The 14,207-nt window shown below is 37.0% G+C and overlaps 1 protein-coding gene across 1 annotated transcript in view; it reads left to right on the forward strand.

Annotated features, from left to right (window-relative positions):
- The first annotated feature begins 575 nt into the window (after nt 1-575).
- The window catches only part of G2E3 (G2/M-phase specific E3 ubiquitin protein ligase), a 70,062-nt gene continuing 56,430 nt past the window's right edge, over nt 576-14,207 (forward strand). Inside the window, exon 1 of the mRNA XM_045841289.1 lies at nt 576-761. The gene's annotated coding sequence lies outside the window, so the exon portion shown is untranslated. The remainder of the gene's footprint in view (nt 762-14,207) is intronic.

Raw genomic sequence — 14,207 nt, forward strand, 5'->3', positions numbered from 1 at the left:
ATTGGAGACCAGTACTGCTCCTACGACTTATTTTCAATTTTTGGCGGAACTGCACTTAATTTTTTGTCTTCCTTAAACTGGAATGGAAAGGGGTAAAGTCCTGTCTCTGCCGGGATAGGACTAAGGAGGCCCAAGGAAACCCATTACTAAATTTGGGGAGGGTTTGTTTTTCACTCCGTGCTGCTGCTGTTGTTTAGCCAGGGTAAGGGGAGGAATAAAAACATCTGGGCTCCGCTACAGCTTTAATTCTATACATTCCTTGCATTACTGAAACTTCAGAACATCTCTGTCCTTTTCAGAAACAATAGGGCCCTCCGAAGAGTTACCGGACAAAAACACCAACCCTGAGCCCCGACTTCGCTGTGGACCTAAGAAGGGAGCGAGACTAAGGAAACGAATGCGACGTGGACGCAGCCTAGACAGTACTGCCACGAAGCGTGAAACCTGTGGTGCGCCCAGTCGTTCCCAATTCCCGCGTCGCCCAGGGTTCTGCCTCTCGGGGGCGGGGCTGAGCTCTTCTTCCGGGTTGCGGACGGAAGTGAAGATTTTGAATCTTGCAGGCCGTTGGTTGGGGATGTCGCGGTTGTTGTAGCGCGAGAACTGAAAAGTGACACGGCCATTCTGGAACTTCTTCCCCGCGCTTTGATGAGTGTCAGGGAAACGCAAAGAAACGAGTGTTCCAGGAAGAGAAGCGGAACAGTCTGGTGGGATAGGAGTTCAGGAGGCGAGAAAGTGTAGCGGAGGCCTTGGACAGCCTTGAGGTTTGTTGGGTGGCGGGACCGGGTATGGGGACTTAAACAACTCGGGGCGCTGGGGAGCTTTCCCGGGCCAGGGCTCCTGACTGTTAGCGTATGCAAGTCAATTCTGATGGTGTTGAGGATCCAGAGAACCCACAGCCCCGAGATTAAGCCTTTTTTAATTTCTTACTTTCTGGCAATCGCAATTTAGCATTTCCGCCATTCGATTCGAATCCTGAAGCTTCAATGGTAGTTATCTAATTGCTAAAGCATTACCACAGGTCAGAGAATCTGCCAGTATTTAAAATGGAAGACTGGGGACAGGTTTGGAATGAAGAGGTGCTCACTGTAGCTCCAAGTTCTTCCTAAGAGGAGTGCCGCAGTAGCCTCTCTTATTCTGGACCTCAGGGAAGTGACAGTCTTTGAAATGCCCGGTAGGGATTTAAACTGAAATCTGAGTATCCTTTGTATTTAAAACCCGGATATTTTTCTTTCACTCCTGATGTGTTCCATGTACCGCAAAAATCCAAGGCTCTTGCTCCTTTAAACTTACTATAGTAATAGCGGTGATTCACAAGGTTCTCAGTTTGCTAACAATAGCGGTAAGGTTCCGCAGATCTGCTTCCCACTCCCTTTAATCCCACTCCCTTTATTCATTGGCTAAGTAATTGTGGAGTCGTTTTGGAAATACTCTCCTCATATTAACAGTATGGGATTTCTTTGGGGTTTTTTTGTGTGTGTTTGGTGTTTGTTTTTAATGATGAACTGTCTAAAATATCAAAATCTATCTAACCCCATAGCAAAGTCATGCCTTTTGAAATAGTTTAAATGTGTACCCTAAATGTAAATTGTAAATGAGCACTTTAAATGCATAGAAATTTTATATCTCCCTTTACTGAAAACTGTCAGACTAATTTTGTCTTGCTTTATAGAAACACATATTTTTGTTTTTTTAAAGATTTTAACACTAGGAAATCATACCATATAAGTGTATAAATAGCTCTTTAAAAGTAGGACTTAGTAATATTCAGAATAGATATTCCTTCATCCAGTGCTGGCTACTCCCACTCTCCCATCCCTGCTGATGAATTTTTGTTATTAACCAGGAAAAAATAGATTTAACTATTCAGTATTTATAATCATTGAAATTCAAACATTTTGTGTGAGACTGTAGCAAACACATTAGCTATACCTCCCTAAAGATTACAGGCAGCTAGCTGTTCTGCTCATTTTGTGTAAACCACCAGCAAATGGTAAATTTTGTAAAGATTAGTGTATACAATTTAATGTTACTTTTCCTTACTTGGACCCTTTTCATTGAGTTTTTGTTCTATCTACCTAAATCATTTGAGTTTCGTATTTTATTTTGTATATATTACCATGAAGGGTTTGTTAAGTGCTGATTCCTGCACTTCAAATCTCAGAGTAGGTCTGGAGAATGGGGTTAAGGAACCTGTGTTTATTAATTCTAAATTTAACTAGAAAATGAAAAGATTTGGGCAGTGTTCAAAAACACTGACTTGATCTTTCCTAAAGAGACTTTGTAATATATTAATTAAGGGCATGAAACTGGAGCCATTTCCATCTCTACCACTTGGTAGTTGTGTGACCCTAAGAAAGCTGTTTAACATTTTTGTGCTTCAATTCCCTCAAGTGTATAATGGGGAGAAATAATGCCTGCCTTGTAGGATTACTGTGAGAATCAAATGAGTCAGTATATACATACATACATCTTAGAATAGTGTGTGGCACATAGTAAATGATACATATTCCTGTTGTTACTAAGCATTGTACAAACCACATTACATACTTTATCTCAGTCTTCACAAATAAGCTTGATATGCCCTACTTTCACATAAAACTGAGGCTAAGAGAGGTTCAGTAATTTGTTTTCACACAACTAATAAAGTATTTGAACCAGAGTCAGAAACTAAATTTAATTAGAAAGTTTATGCCTTTTTTTAAAGTAATGCTCCCTGCCCCATTCTGCAGTCTCTCCTCTCAAATGTTGCTTCATAAAAATTTCTGATGACTTCCCATTGCCTACCATAAAAAATTCAAATTTCTTGGCTGTTTTTTACAAAGCCCTTCTCAATCTGGTTCCAACCTCTCTTTCCAAACATCATCTTCATAATATTTCACCACCCTTTTCCAACCTGTGATGTTTTATCCATACAATTCCTCAAATCTATTTCCATCATCTTTATGCATATTTAGCCACTGACTATTTTTATTTCCCCTTAAAATTTTACCCAGTGAGTTTTCAAATAGCTTCCTAGATTTCCCCAGAGTGCTTCTTCCATTGTGCCATTAGTAGTAAACATTATAACCCTAGACTGAGAGCTCTTGTCCTCTTTGTCCTAATATCTGCAAATTCTTGATGCAGAGCAGTGGGGCCTTGTACTCTGAAACTGTTTATGTTCAGTGAGTCCTTGTTATTTTAACAAATAAACATTGTGTCTTGTTAATGCTGAGAGAATATAATTCTGTATACTTTAGTAGAGAGATTTTAGTCATATCATATGGTTTATAAATTTCACAAATATGGAAAAATAAGTATTGAAATCATTGACTCAGAAGCCATTTCAAGTGGGGGAAAATTAAGAGCAATATTTGCTAACATTCACGTAACTCCAAATCCTTTATACATATGTTCACACTACTTACAGCTATTTTGTCTCCATATTAAGATGAAGAAACAGGCACCAAAGAATTTAGTAAGCTAAAAAAATTATTTTTGTGTTTAATTTCCTCCTAGTGCAGTTTTAATTATAGGAATAGTATATATTTTAAACATAATTTAAAAGTTAACTTTATACTAGAAAATTAGCCTCATTTGTACATGAATGTTCATTTTTGCATCAATTCTAAGTTAAGAAAATATTGAGGAACTGAAAAACAGGGTTGCCTTTCTTTTTAATTTTAATAGTTAAGACTGTTACCCAATTTGCCCACAAACTTTCTTTAAAAACCTGTCCAACAATGTAGGGAAATCATTCTAAGGACCAGTGGGTAGGGATTGGTCTAAGGATGCTTCCGTTCCCCATATCACCTTCAGCCTAAGTAGTACCAGGTATTTACATCAGAGCTGAATATCTGCTGTGGGCCAGATCATTCACATTATTTCTCTTGAATTTGGAGCTGGGATACAAAAAGACTATTGGGAACCAAGCTAGAAAACTTTTCATGTGCTAAGACAATGGGATCACAAAGATACATGAACAATGGGCATAGGGAGCCAATATACAGAAGAAGAGGGTGGGGAACTTGTTTCCTGAGGACTAGTTGTAAAGTAAGTCAATATAAACTTATAACTGTATTACTTTTACTTTTCTGTTAAGATTTTTAATTTAAGAGTAATGTTAGGTTCACAGTAAAACTGAGAAGATAATAGAGATTTCCCTTGTACACTACCCCCACACATGCACTCTCCCATTATCAATATCTCCCACTAGAGTGGTACATTTCTTACCCTTGATGAACATACATTGACACATGATAGTCACTCAAAGTCCATAGTTTAAATTATGGTTCACTCTCGGTGTTTTGCATTCATTGGGTTCGAACAAATATGTACTGGTAATGATTTGTATCCATCATTAAGGCATCATACAGGGTATTTTTACTGGTCTAAATTCCTCTGTGCTCCACCTATTCGTGCCTCTCCTGCAGGCACTGATCTTTTTACTGTCTCCATTGTTTTGCTTTTTCCAGAATATAATATAGTTGGATCTTTTTAAATATATGCATTCAGTGCTCTGCATTTCCCTCTGACCACTGCTTTCTTAGCATCCCCCAAATTTTGATATGTTGTGTTTTAATTATCATTTAGTTTAAAATACTGTGTATTTTCTCTTGAGATTTCTTCTTTGGTCTTTGTGTTATTTAAAAGTGTGTTGTTTAATATCCATTCATTTGGGGATCTTCTAGTTATCTTTCTGTTATTGATTTCTAGTTTAATTCCCTTGTACTAAGGGAATAACACACTAAGAATAGACATTAGAATAGACTAAGAATAGACATTATATGATTTCTGTTCTTTTAAATTTGTTAAGGTCTGTTTTATGGCCCACAATGTGTTCTGTCTTGGTGAATATTACATACAAGTTTGAGAAAAATGTATGTTCTCCTGTTGTTGGATGCAGTAGTCTATTATATTCAGTTAATTGATGATGAATTCAACTATGTCCTTAATGATTATTTGCCTGTTGGATTTATCCATTTTTTCTTTTACATCTTTTTTTAAAGTATATTTTATTGATTATGCTATTAGAGTTGTCCCATTTTTTTTCTCCCTTTGTTCACCACCACCCTATACCCCCACTCCCACCAGCGTTTCCCCACCTTAGTTCATGTCCATGGGTTGTACATGTAAGTTCTTTGGCTTCTCCATTTCCCATACTATTCTTAACCTCCCCCTATCTATTTTGTACCTACCATTTATGATTCTTATTCCTTGTACCTTTTCTCCTATTCTCCCCCATCCCACTCCCCACTGATAACCCTCCATGTGATCTCCATTTCTGTGATTCTGTTTCTGTTCTAGTTGTTTGCTTAGTTTGTTTTGGTTTTGGTTTTGTTTTTTTTAGGTTCAGTTGATAGTTATGAGTTTGTTGTCATTTTACTGTTCATATTTTTTATCTTCTTTTTCTTACGTAAGTCCTTTTAACATTTCATATAATAAGGCCTTGGTGATGATGAACTCCTTTAACTTGACCTTATCTGCCCTTCCATTCTAAATGAAAGCGTTGCTGGATAGAGTAATGTTGGATGTAGGTCCTTGCCTTTCATGATTTGGAATACTTCTTTCCAGCCCCTTCTTGTCTGCAAGTTTTGTTTTGATAAATCAGCTGATAGTCGTAGGGGAACTCCTTTGTAGTTAATTGTCTCCTTTCCTCTTGCTGCTTTTAAGATTTTCTCCTTATCTCTAATCCTGGCTAATGTAATTATGATGTGCCTTGGTGTGTTTCCTCTTGGGTCGAACTTCTTTGGGACTCTCTGAGCTTCCTGGACTTCCTGGAAGTCTGTTTCCTTTGCCAGATTAGGGAGGTTCTCCTTCATTATTTTTTCAAGTAAGTTTTCAATGTCTTTCTCTTCCTTTCTCCTTCTAGCAACCCCTATGATTCAGATGTTGGAACGTTTAAAGTTGTCCTGGAGGTTCCTCAGCTTCTCCTCATTTTTTTGAATTCTTGTTTTTTCATTCTGTTCTGTTTGAATGTTTATTTCTTCATTCTGCTCCAAACTATTGATTTGAGCCCTGGTTTCCTTCCCTTCACTGTCAGTTCCCTGTACATTTTCCTTTATTTCACTTTGCGTAGGCTTCAATGCAATGGATTTATCCATTTCTGATGGAGAAGTGTTAGTTTCCAACTATGATTTATTTGTTTTTGTTTGCAGTTTTCCCAGATTTTGCTTCATATAACTTAACACTCTCTTGTTAGGCATATACGCCTTAAGAACTGTTATGCCTTCTTGGAGCATTGACCCCCTTATCATTACGTAATACCCTTATTTCAGATAAGTTTTCTTTGAATTCTGTTCTGTCTGAAATTAATACAGCTTTTCCTGCTTTCTTTAGATTAGTATTAGCATGGCATGTTTTTCTCTACCTGTTTACTTTTAAATATAAATCTATATTTAAAGTGGTTTCTCATGGGTAGCATACAGTTGCTTCTGATTTTCTTATCTACTCTGATAAATCAGTCTTTTAATTGGTACGTTAGACCATTGACATCAAAGTGACAGTTGATATAGTTGGAATTATATCTACCATAGTTGCTACTGTTTTCTACTTGTTGCCCTCTTCTGTTTGTACTTTTGTGTGCCTTCCCTGATTCTTTTAAATTTTATTTTTTTTAGAGTGGGGAAGAGAGGCAAAAAGAGAGGGAGACAAACATCGATGTGAAAGAGAAACATCTATCTGTTGCCTCTCATACGTGCCCCTACTGGGGACTGAACCTGCAACCTAGGCATGTGCCCTGACTGGGAATTGAACTGGCAACCTTTTGCTTTATGGGAGGATGCCTAACCAATTAAGCTACACTGTTCAGGGCTGCCTTTTGTGATTTTAATTGAGCAATTTATATGATTTTATTTTTTCTCTTAGGGTATCAGTTATACTTCTGTTTTTTGGAAAACCTTTTTTAGTGGTTGCCCTAGAATGCAGTAGTATACATTCACAACTAGTAAATAATAAAATTTATTGTTGCTATTGTTATTTTGAACAAATTGTTTTCTGTTAGATCAGTTTGAATAGAAAAAATAAAAGTTTTTATTTTATCTTCACTTATTCCTTATGGTCGTCCTTCCTTTACATGGATCTGAATTTCTGACCTATATTATTTTCCTTCTCTTTCAATAATTTCTTATAACATTTCTTGTAAGGTAGGTCTACTGGCAACAAGTTTCCTTAATTTTCATCTGAGAAAATATTTCTCCTTCACTTTTGAAGGATAATTTCACAAGATACATAGTTCTAGGTTGGGGTTTTTTTCCCCCCCCTCTCAGCACTAAATATTTCACTCAACTCTCTTGTTTCTTGGCATGGTTTCTGCAAAGTTGTATGTGATTCCTACCTTTGTTCCTCTATAAGTGTTTCACCCCAGGCCCCCCTCCCCCAGCTTCTTGTAGGATTTTTATTTTATCTTTGATTTTCCATAATTTGAAATGATATTCATAGGTGTAGTTTGGGGACATTATCTTGCTTGCTGTTCTCTGAACTTCCTGGATATGGGGTTTGGTGTCTGAAATCACTTTATTATTGCTTGAAATATTTTTTCTGTTCATTTCTTCTGGCATTCCCAAAATATGTATTTTCTACCTTCTGTAGTTCTCCCACAGTGTTTGGTGTTCTGATTTTATTTTTTCAGTCTTTACTTTCAGTTTTTTAAAGTTTCTATTAAGATACCTTCAAACTCACCAGCACTTTGCCCAGTTTACTAGTAGTTCCATCAAATGCGTTCTTCATTTCTTTTACAGTGTTTTTTATCTCTCTTAGCATTTACTTTTGGTGCTTTTGCAGTATTTCCAACTCTGCTTATTTTGCCCATCTATTGTATAGTTGCTACTTATTTCCATTAGAGCTTTTAGCATAGTAATCATAGTTGTTTCACATTCCTTGTTTTATAAAATTCCACCATCCCTGCCATGTCTGGTTCTGATGTTTGCTGTTTTTTTAAATTGTGCTTTTTTCCATTAGGTGTGCCTTGTAAGATTTTCTTGATAGCCAACATGATGTACTGAGTAAAAGGAATTGCTGTAAATAGGCTGTTAGTAATTTGGTGGTAAGGTATGGGGGAAGTAGAAGTGTTCCACAGCCCAGTGACTGGGTCTCACCACACGCAGTCTTTTTATGAGGCTATCCTTCTGGACTATGAACTTTAGAAATATTTCTGTTTTTTCTCCTCTGTTGTGTGTGTGGGTCAGGATGGCTAGAGTGGACTAGAGTTGGGTATTTCCTTTGCCCCAGGCCATTTGGGCTCTGGTAATATGGGAGCAATTTAGGCTCTGCCTAGTTAACTAGTTTTGGGAGGGCACACCTTGTTACAAAGGACAGAGTGCTGTGTTATATTTCAAAAGGGTACCTTTTCCCCTCCTGCTGAATTCACAAGGAAATTCTTCTCTGTTATTTACTGTGGGATTTCCTTGTGATAAATCTCACAATATTGTGAGAGGGCCCCATGACTGGACCCCCCTGGAGCTTTTAAATCTCAAAAGTTGTCTGCACTGAGCCTCCAGCAATGAATCGATTACAATTCTGGTTTTTGTACCCCAACACTGAATCCCACAGCTGTTTTAGCTGGTAAGTCTTTCTTGAGGTAGTCTATTGTGACTCCCAGTATTCACCGTCTCTTCAGTCTTGGGGGAAATGGTATACCCCTGTGTCCACCTCTCTCTTACAGATTCAAGCACTGTTATTCATTATTTAGCCTTTTCAGCTCTTGTTAGGATGGAGTAGTGACTGACAAGCTCCTTTACATGCTGCTTTGCCTTTTAATTTAAACAAATATCTTCATTGTTAAAGAAGGTTAACTTTCAAACACCTGCCCAATAATATTATTTATATAGAATAATATTCACCCATTTTAGGGGTACAGTTCAAAGAGTGTTAGTTAAATGTATTCCATTTTATGAGTATTCCTTTTTTTATTATTTGTCTGTTCATGAACATTCAGTTTGTTTATAGTTTTTGGCTATTACCAATAAAGCAACTTTGGACATTGTGTACAGTGGACACACACCTTTATTTCTCTTGGTTGCATCATATTTTATGTGTACATTTAACATTATTTTATTGAAGAAAAATTCACATTTATGAAATTAACTATTTTAAAGTGTACAATTCAGTGACATTTTACACTTACAGTGTTGTGCAACCATTATTTCTGTCTAGTTCCAAAACATTTCATCACCTGAAAAGGAAAACTGATACCAATTAGGCAGTCACTCCACATTCCCCATTTCCATCCCTAGAAACCACAAACCTGCTTTTGGTCTCAGTGGATTTACCTGTTCTGGATATTTCATATAAATGAATTTATATAATATGTAACCTTTTATATTTCTTCTGTTTCACTTAGTATGTTCTTTTTTCCTTGCTTTAAACACTCATGTTTATTTTACTATTTTTTATTGTTGTTCAAGTACAGTTGTCTCCATTTTCACCTACCACTCTTCCCAGCCCCAGCCATCCCCACCTCCCACCCTTGATCCTACCCCCTTCTGGTGTTGTCCATGTGTCTGTTATTTATGTTCCTGAAATCTCATCCCCATTTCCCCCCTTTATCCTGTGCCACCTCCACTCTGGTTACTGTCAGTTTGTTCTTAATTTCACTGTATCTGGTTATATTTTGCTTGCTTCTTTGTTTTGTTGATTAGGTTCCACTTATAGGTAAGATCATATGCTATTTATCTTTCATGGTCTGGCTTATTTCACTTAGCATAATGCTATCCAGATCCATCATAGCTGTCACAAAGGGTAGAAACTCCTTCTTTCTTTCTGCTGCATAGTATTCCATCATGTAAATATACCATAGTTTTTTGACCCATTCATTTACTGATCGACACTTAGGTTGCTTCCAGCACTTGGCTATTATAAATTGCTCTGCTATGAACATTGGGGTGCATAGGTTCTTTGAAATTGATGTTTTGGGATTCTTAGGGTATAATCCCAGCAGTGGAATTGGCAGGTCAAAAGGCAGTTCCATTTTTAGTTCTCTGAGGAAATTCCATACTGTTTTCCACAGTGGCTGTACCAGGTGCATTCCCACCAACAGTGTACTGGGATTTCTTTTTCTCTACAACCTCAAGATTACTTACTGTTTGTTGCTTTGTTTATGATGGCCATTCTGACTGGTGTGAAGTGGTGTCTCATTGTGGTTTTAATTTGCATCTCTGACAGCTAGTGAGCTGAGCATCCTTTCATATGTCTCTAGGCCCTCTGTAAGTCCTCTTTTGAGAAGTGTCTTTCAGGTCCTTTGCCCATGTTTTAATTGGATTGTTTGTCTTCCAAGAATGGAGTCATTTGAGTTCTTTATATATTCTGGAGATCAAACCCTTGTCCAAGATATCATTGGCAAATATATTTCCCCATACAGTTGATGCCATTTTCATTTTGCTGCTGTTTTCTTTTGTCATGAAGAAGCTTTATATTTTGGTAATGTCCTATTTGTTTATTCTTTTATGTCCCTTGCTCTAGGGGACATATCTGAAAATAGTACTACATGGAATATCTGAGATTTCCCTGCCTATGTTCTCCTCTAGGACTTTTATTGTGTCACAACTTATATTTAAGTCTTTTATTCACCTTGAATTTGTTTTTATGTATGGAGTGAGTTGGTGATCAAGTTTCATTTTTTTGCATGTAGCTGTCCAGCTCTCCCAACACCATTTGTTGAAGAGACTGTTTTTACTGCATTTTATGGTGCTGCCCCTTTGTCAAATATTAATTGACCTTAGAGACTTGGATTTATCTCCGGGCTCTCTATTCTGTTCCATTGGTCCATGTGTTTGTTCTTATGCCAGTACCAGGCTACTTGATTACAGTGGCGTTGCAATACAATTCGATATCAGGCATTGTGATCCTTCCTACTTTGTTCTTCTTTCTCAAAATTGCTGCTTCTGTTTGGAGCCATTTATGGTTCCATTTAAATTTTTGAAATGTTCTATATCTGTTAAATATGCCATTGGTACTTTAATAGGTATTGTGTTGAATCTATAAATTGTTTTGGGTAGTACGGACATTTTGGTGGTGTTAATCCTTCCAATCCATGAATATGGTACCTTCTTCCATTTGTTTGTGTCTTCCTTAATTTCTATCTTCAATGTTTTATAGTTTTCTGAGTACAGGTCTTTAAGCTCCTTGGTTAGGTTTATTCCATGGTACTTTATTTTTCTTGATGCTATATCAAATGGGATGTTTTCCCTGATTTCTGTGTCTGATATTTCATTGTTGGTGTACAAAAACCCCTTCGATTTCTGAATATTGACTTTGTATCCTGCTGTTTTGCCAAATTCGCTTATTATGTCAAATAGTTTTTTGGTGGAGTCTATAGGGTTTTCTGTGTACACTATCATGTCCTCTGCAAACAATGATAGTTTTGCTTCCTCCTTCCCAATTTGGATGCCTTTTATTTCCTTTTCTTGTCTGATTGCTGTGGCTAGGACTTCCAGTACTATGTTGAATAGAAGTGGTGAAAGTGGACATCTTTGTCTTGTTTCTGTTGTTAGTGGGAAAGCTTATAGTTTTTGCCCATTGAGTATGATGTTGGCTGTAGGTCTCCCCTTTATAGCCTTTATTATGTTAAAGAATGCTTCCTCTGTTCCCACTTTGGGAATGCTGAATGCTTTTATCATAAATGGGTGCTGTACCTTATCAAATGCTTTTTCTGCATCTGTTGATATGATCATGTGATTTTTGTGTTTCCTTTTGTTTATGTGATGTATTAAGTTTATTGATTTGCAAATATTGTACCATCCTTGCATCTCTAGGATGAATCCCACTTGGTCATGGTGTATGATCTCTTTAATATATTACTGGATGTGGTTTGCCAATATTTTTTGAGGATTTTAGCGTCTACGTTCATCAGCAATATTGGCCTGAAGTTTTCTTTCTTTGTTGTGTCTTTATCTGGTTTTGGGGTTTGGATGATGCTGCTTTCATAAATAGAGTTTAGGAGTCTTCCCTCTTCTTGGGTATTTTGAATAGTCTGTGAAGGATAGGAGTCGTTTCTTCCTTAAATGTTTTGTAAAATTCTCCTGTGAAACTGTCTGGTCTAAGGCTTTTGTGTGCCAGGAGTTTTTTTATTACTGCTTCAGTTTTGCCAGCTGTTATTGGTCTGTTTAGGCTCTCTGCTTCTTCTTCATTCAGTTTTGGAAGATTATATTTTTCTAGAAATTTGTCCATTTCACCTAGGTTTTCAAATATCTTGGCATATAATTCTTCATAGTAATTTCTTACAATCCTTTGTATTTTTGTGGTATCAGTTGTAATCTCTCCTCTTTCGTTTCTGATTGTGTTTATTTGGGTCATCTCTCATTTTTTCTTGATGAGTCTGCTTAAAGGCTTGTCAATTTTGTTTCTCTTTTCAAAGAACCAGCTCCTGGATTTATTGATCCTTAGAAATGTGTTTTAGTCTCTATGTCATTTAGTTCTGCTCTGATCTTGGTTATCTCCTTCCTTCTATTTACTCTGGGCTGTCTTTGTTGTTGTTCCTCGAGTTCTTGTATGTGTAGGGTTAGGTTGTTTATTTGAAATGTTTCTTTCTTTTTTAGGTAGTCCTGTATTGCTATGAACTTCCCCCTCAGGACTGCCTTTGCTGTGTTCCATAAGTTTTGGGTTGTTGTGAGTTCATTTTCCTTTGTTTCCAGAAACTTTTTGATGTCTTCCTTAATTTCATTCTTGACCCATTCATTGTTTAATAGCATGCTATTCAATCTCTATGATTTTGAATGTTTTGTGTTTTTTTCCTTGGGGTTGGTTTCTAGTTTCAGTCCCTTGTGATCCAAGAAAATGCTTGGTATGATTTCAATATTCTTGAATTTGTTGAGGCTTGTTTTGTGTCCTATCATGTGGTCTGTCTTTGAAAATATTCCATGTGCCTTTGAAAAGAATGTGTATTTAGCTTCTTTGGGATGAAGGGCTCCGTATGTGTATCAGTTAAGTCCATTTCATCTAGGGCATTGTTCAATGCTACAACATCTTTGTTGATATTTTGTTTGGAAGATCTGTCCATTTTTGACAGTAGGATGTTAAAATCCCCTAGTATAATTGTGTGTCTGTCAATATCTTTCTTGAAGTCCTCTAAGATTTTCCTTATGTATTTGAATGCTCCTATGTTGGTTGCATATATATTTACAATGTTTATGTCTTCTTGGTGGATTCTTCCCTTGAATATTATGAAGTGACCTTCTGGGTCTCTCTTTATGGCCCTTTTTTTTGAAGTCTATTTTGTCTGATATGTGTATTGCTACCCCAGCTTTTTTTTTTTTTTCCTGTCTGTTTGCTTGGAAAATTTGTTTCCAGCTCTTCACTTTCAGTCTGTGTAGGCCTTTGCCCTGAGGTGGATCTCTTGTAGGCAGCATGTGTGTGGATTATGCTTCCTTATGCATTCAGCTATTCTATGTCTTTTGATTGGAGCATTTAATCTATTTACGTTTAAGGTTATTGATAGGTACTTATTCATTGCCATTTTTGTACCTGTGTTCCCCTGCCCCCCCTTTTCCTCCCTTTCCTTAAAGCAGTTCCTTTAGCATATCTTTCAGAACTGGTTTGGTTGAGGCGTATTCTTTTAGACTTCTTTTGTCTGGGAAGCTCCTTATTTGGCCTTCTATCTTGATTGAGAGCCTTGCTGGGTAAAGCAGCCTTGGTTGCAGACCTCTGTTCTCATTACTTGGAATATTTCTTACCATTCTGTTCTGGCTTGGAGCGTTTCCACTGAGAAGTCAGCTGCTAACCTTATTGTGGCTCCCTTGTATGTTACTTCCTGTTTCTTCCTTGCTGCCTTTAAGATTTTCTGTTTGTCTTGGAATTTTGCCATTTTAATTATGATGTGTCTTGAAGTGGGCCTTTTTGGGTTTCTCTTGATTGGGAGTCTCTGTGTTTCCTGGATTTGTATGACTTTTTTTCCTCATCAAATTAGGGAAGTTTTCCGTCATTACTTTTTCAAATAAGTTTTCTATCCCTTGCTCTTCTTTTCCTTCTGATATCCCTGTTATATAGATATTATTACATTTCATATTGTCTTGCATTTCTCTTAATCCCTCTTCATTCTTTCTGAGCCTGTGTTCCTTTTCTTGCTCTTTCTGGATGTTTTTTTCTACTTTGTCCTCCAGCTCACTGATCCAATCTTCTGCTTCATCGATCCTGCTTTTGATTCCTTCTACTCTGTTCTTCAGTTCAGAAATTGTATTCTTCATTTCTTCTTGACCCTTGTTGATAGTTTCTATTTTGTTTTTCATGTTGATATAGTT

Source organism: Phyllostomus hastatus, unplaced genomic scaffold (assembly GCF_019186645.2).
Source record: "Phyllostomus hastatus isolate PE091 unplaced genomic scaffold, TTU_PhHast_1.1 phas_contig_348, whole genome shotgun sequence".
In the NCBI taxonomy this organism is placed as follows: Eukaryota; Metazoa; Chordata; class Mammalia; order Chiroptera; family Phyllostomidae; genus Phyllostomus; species Phyllostomus hastatus.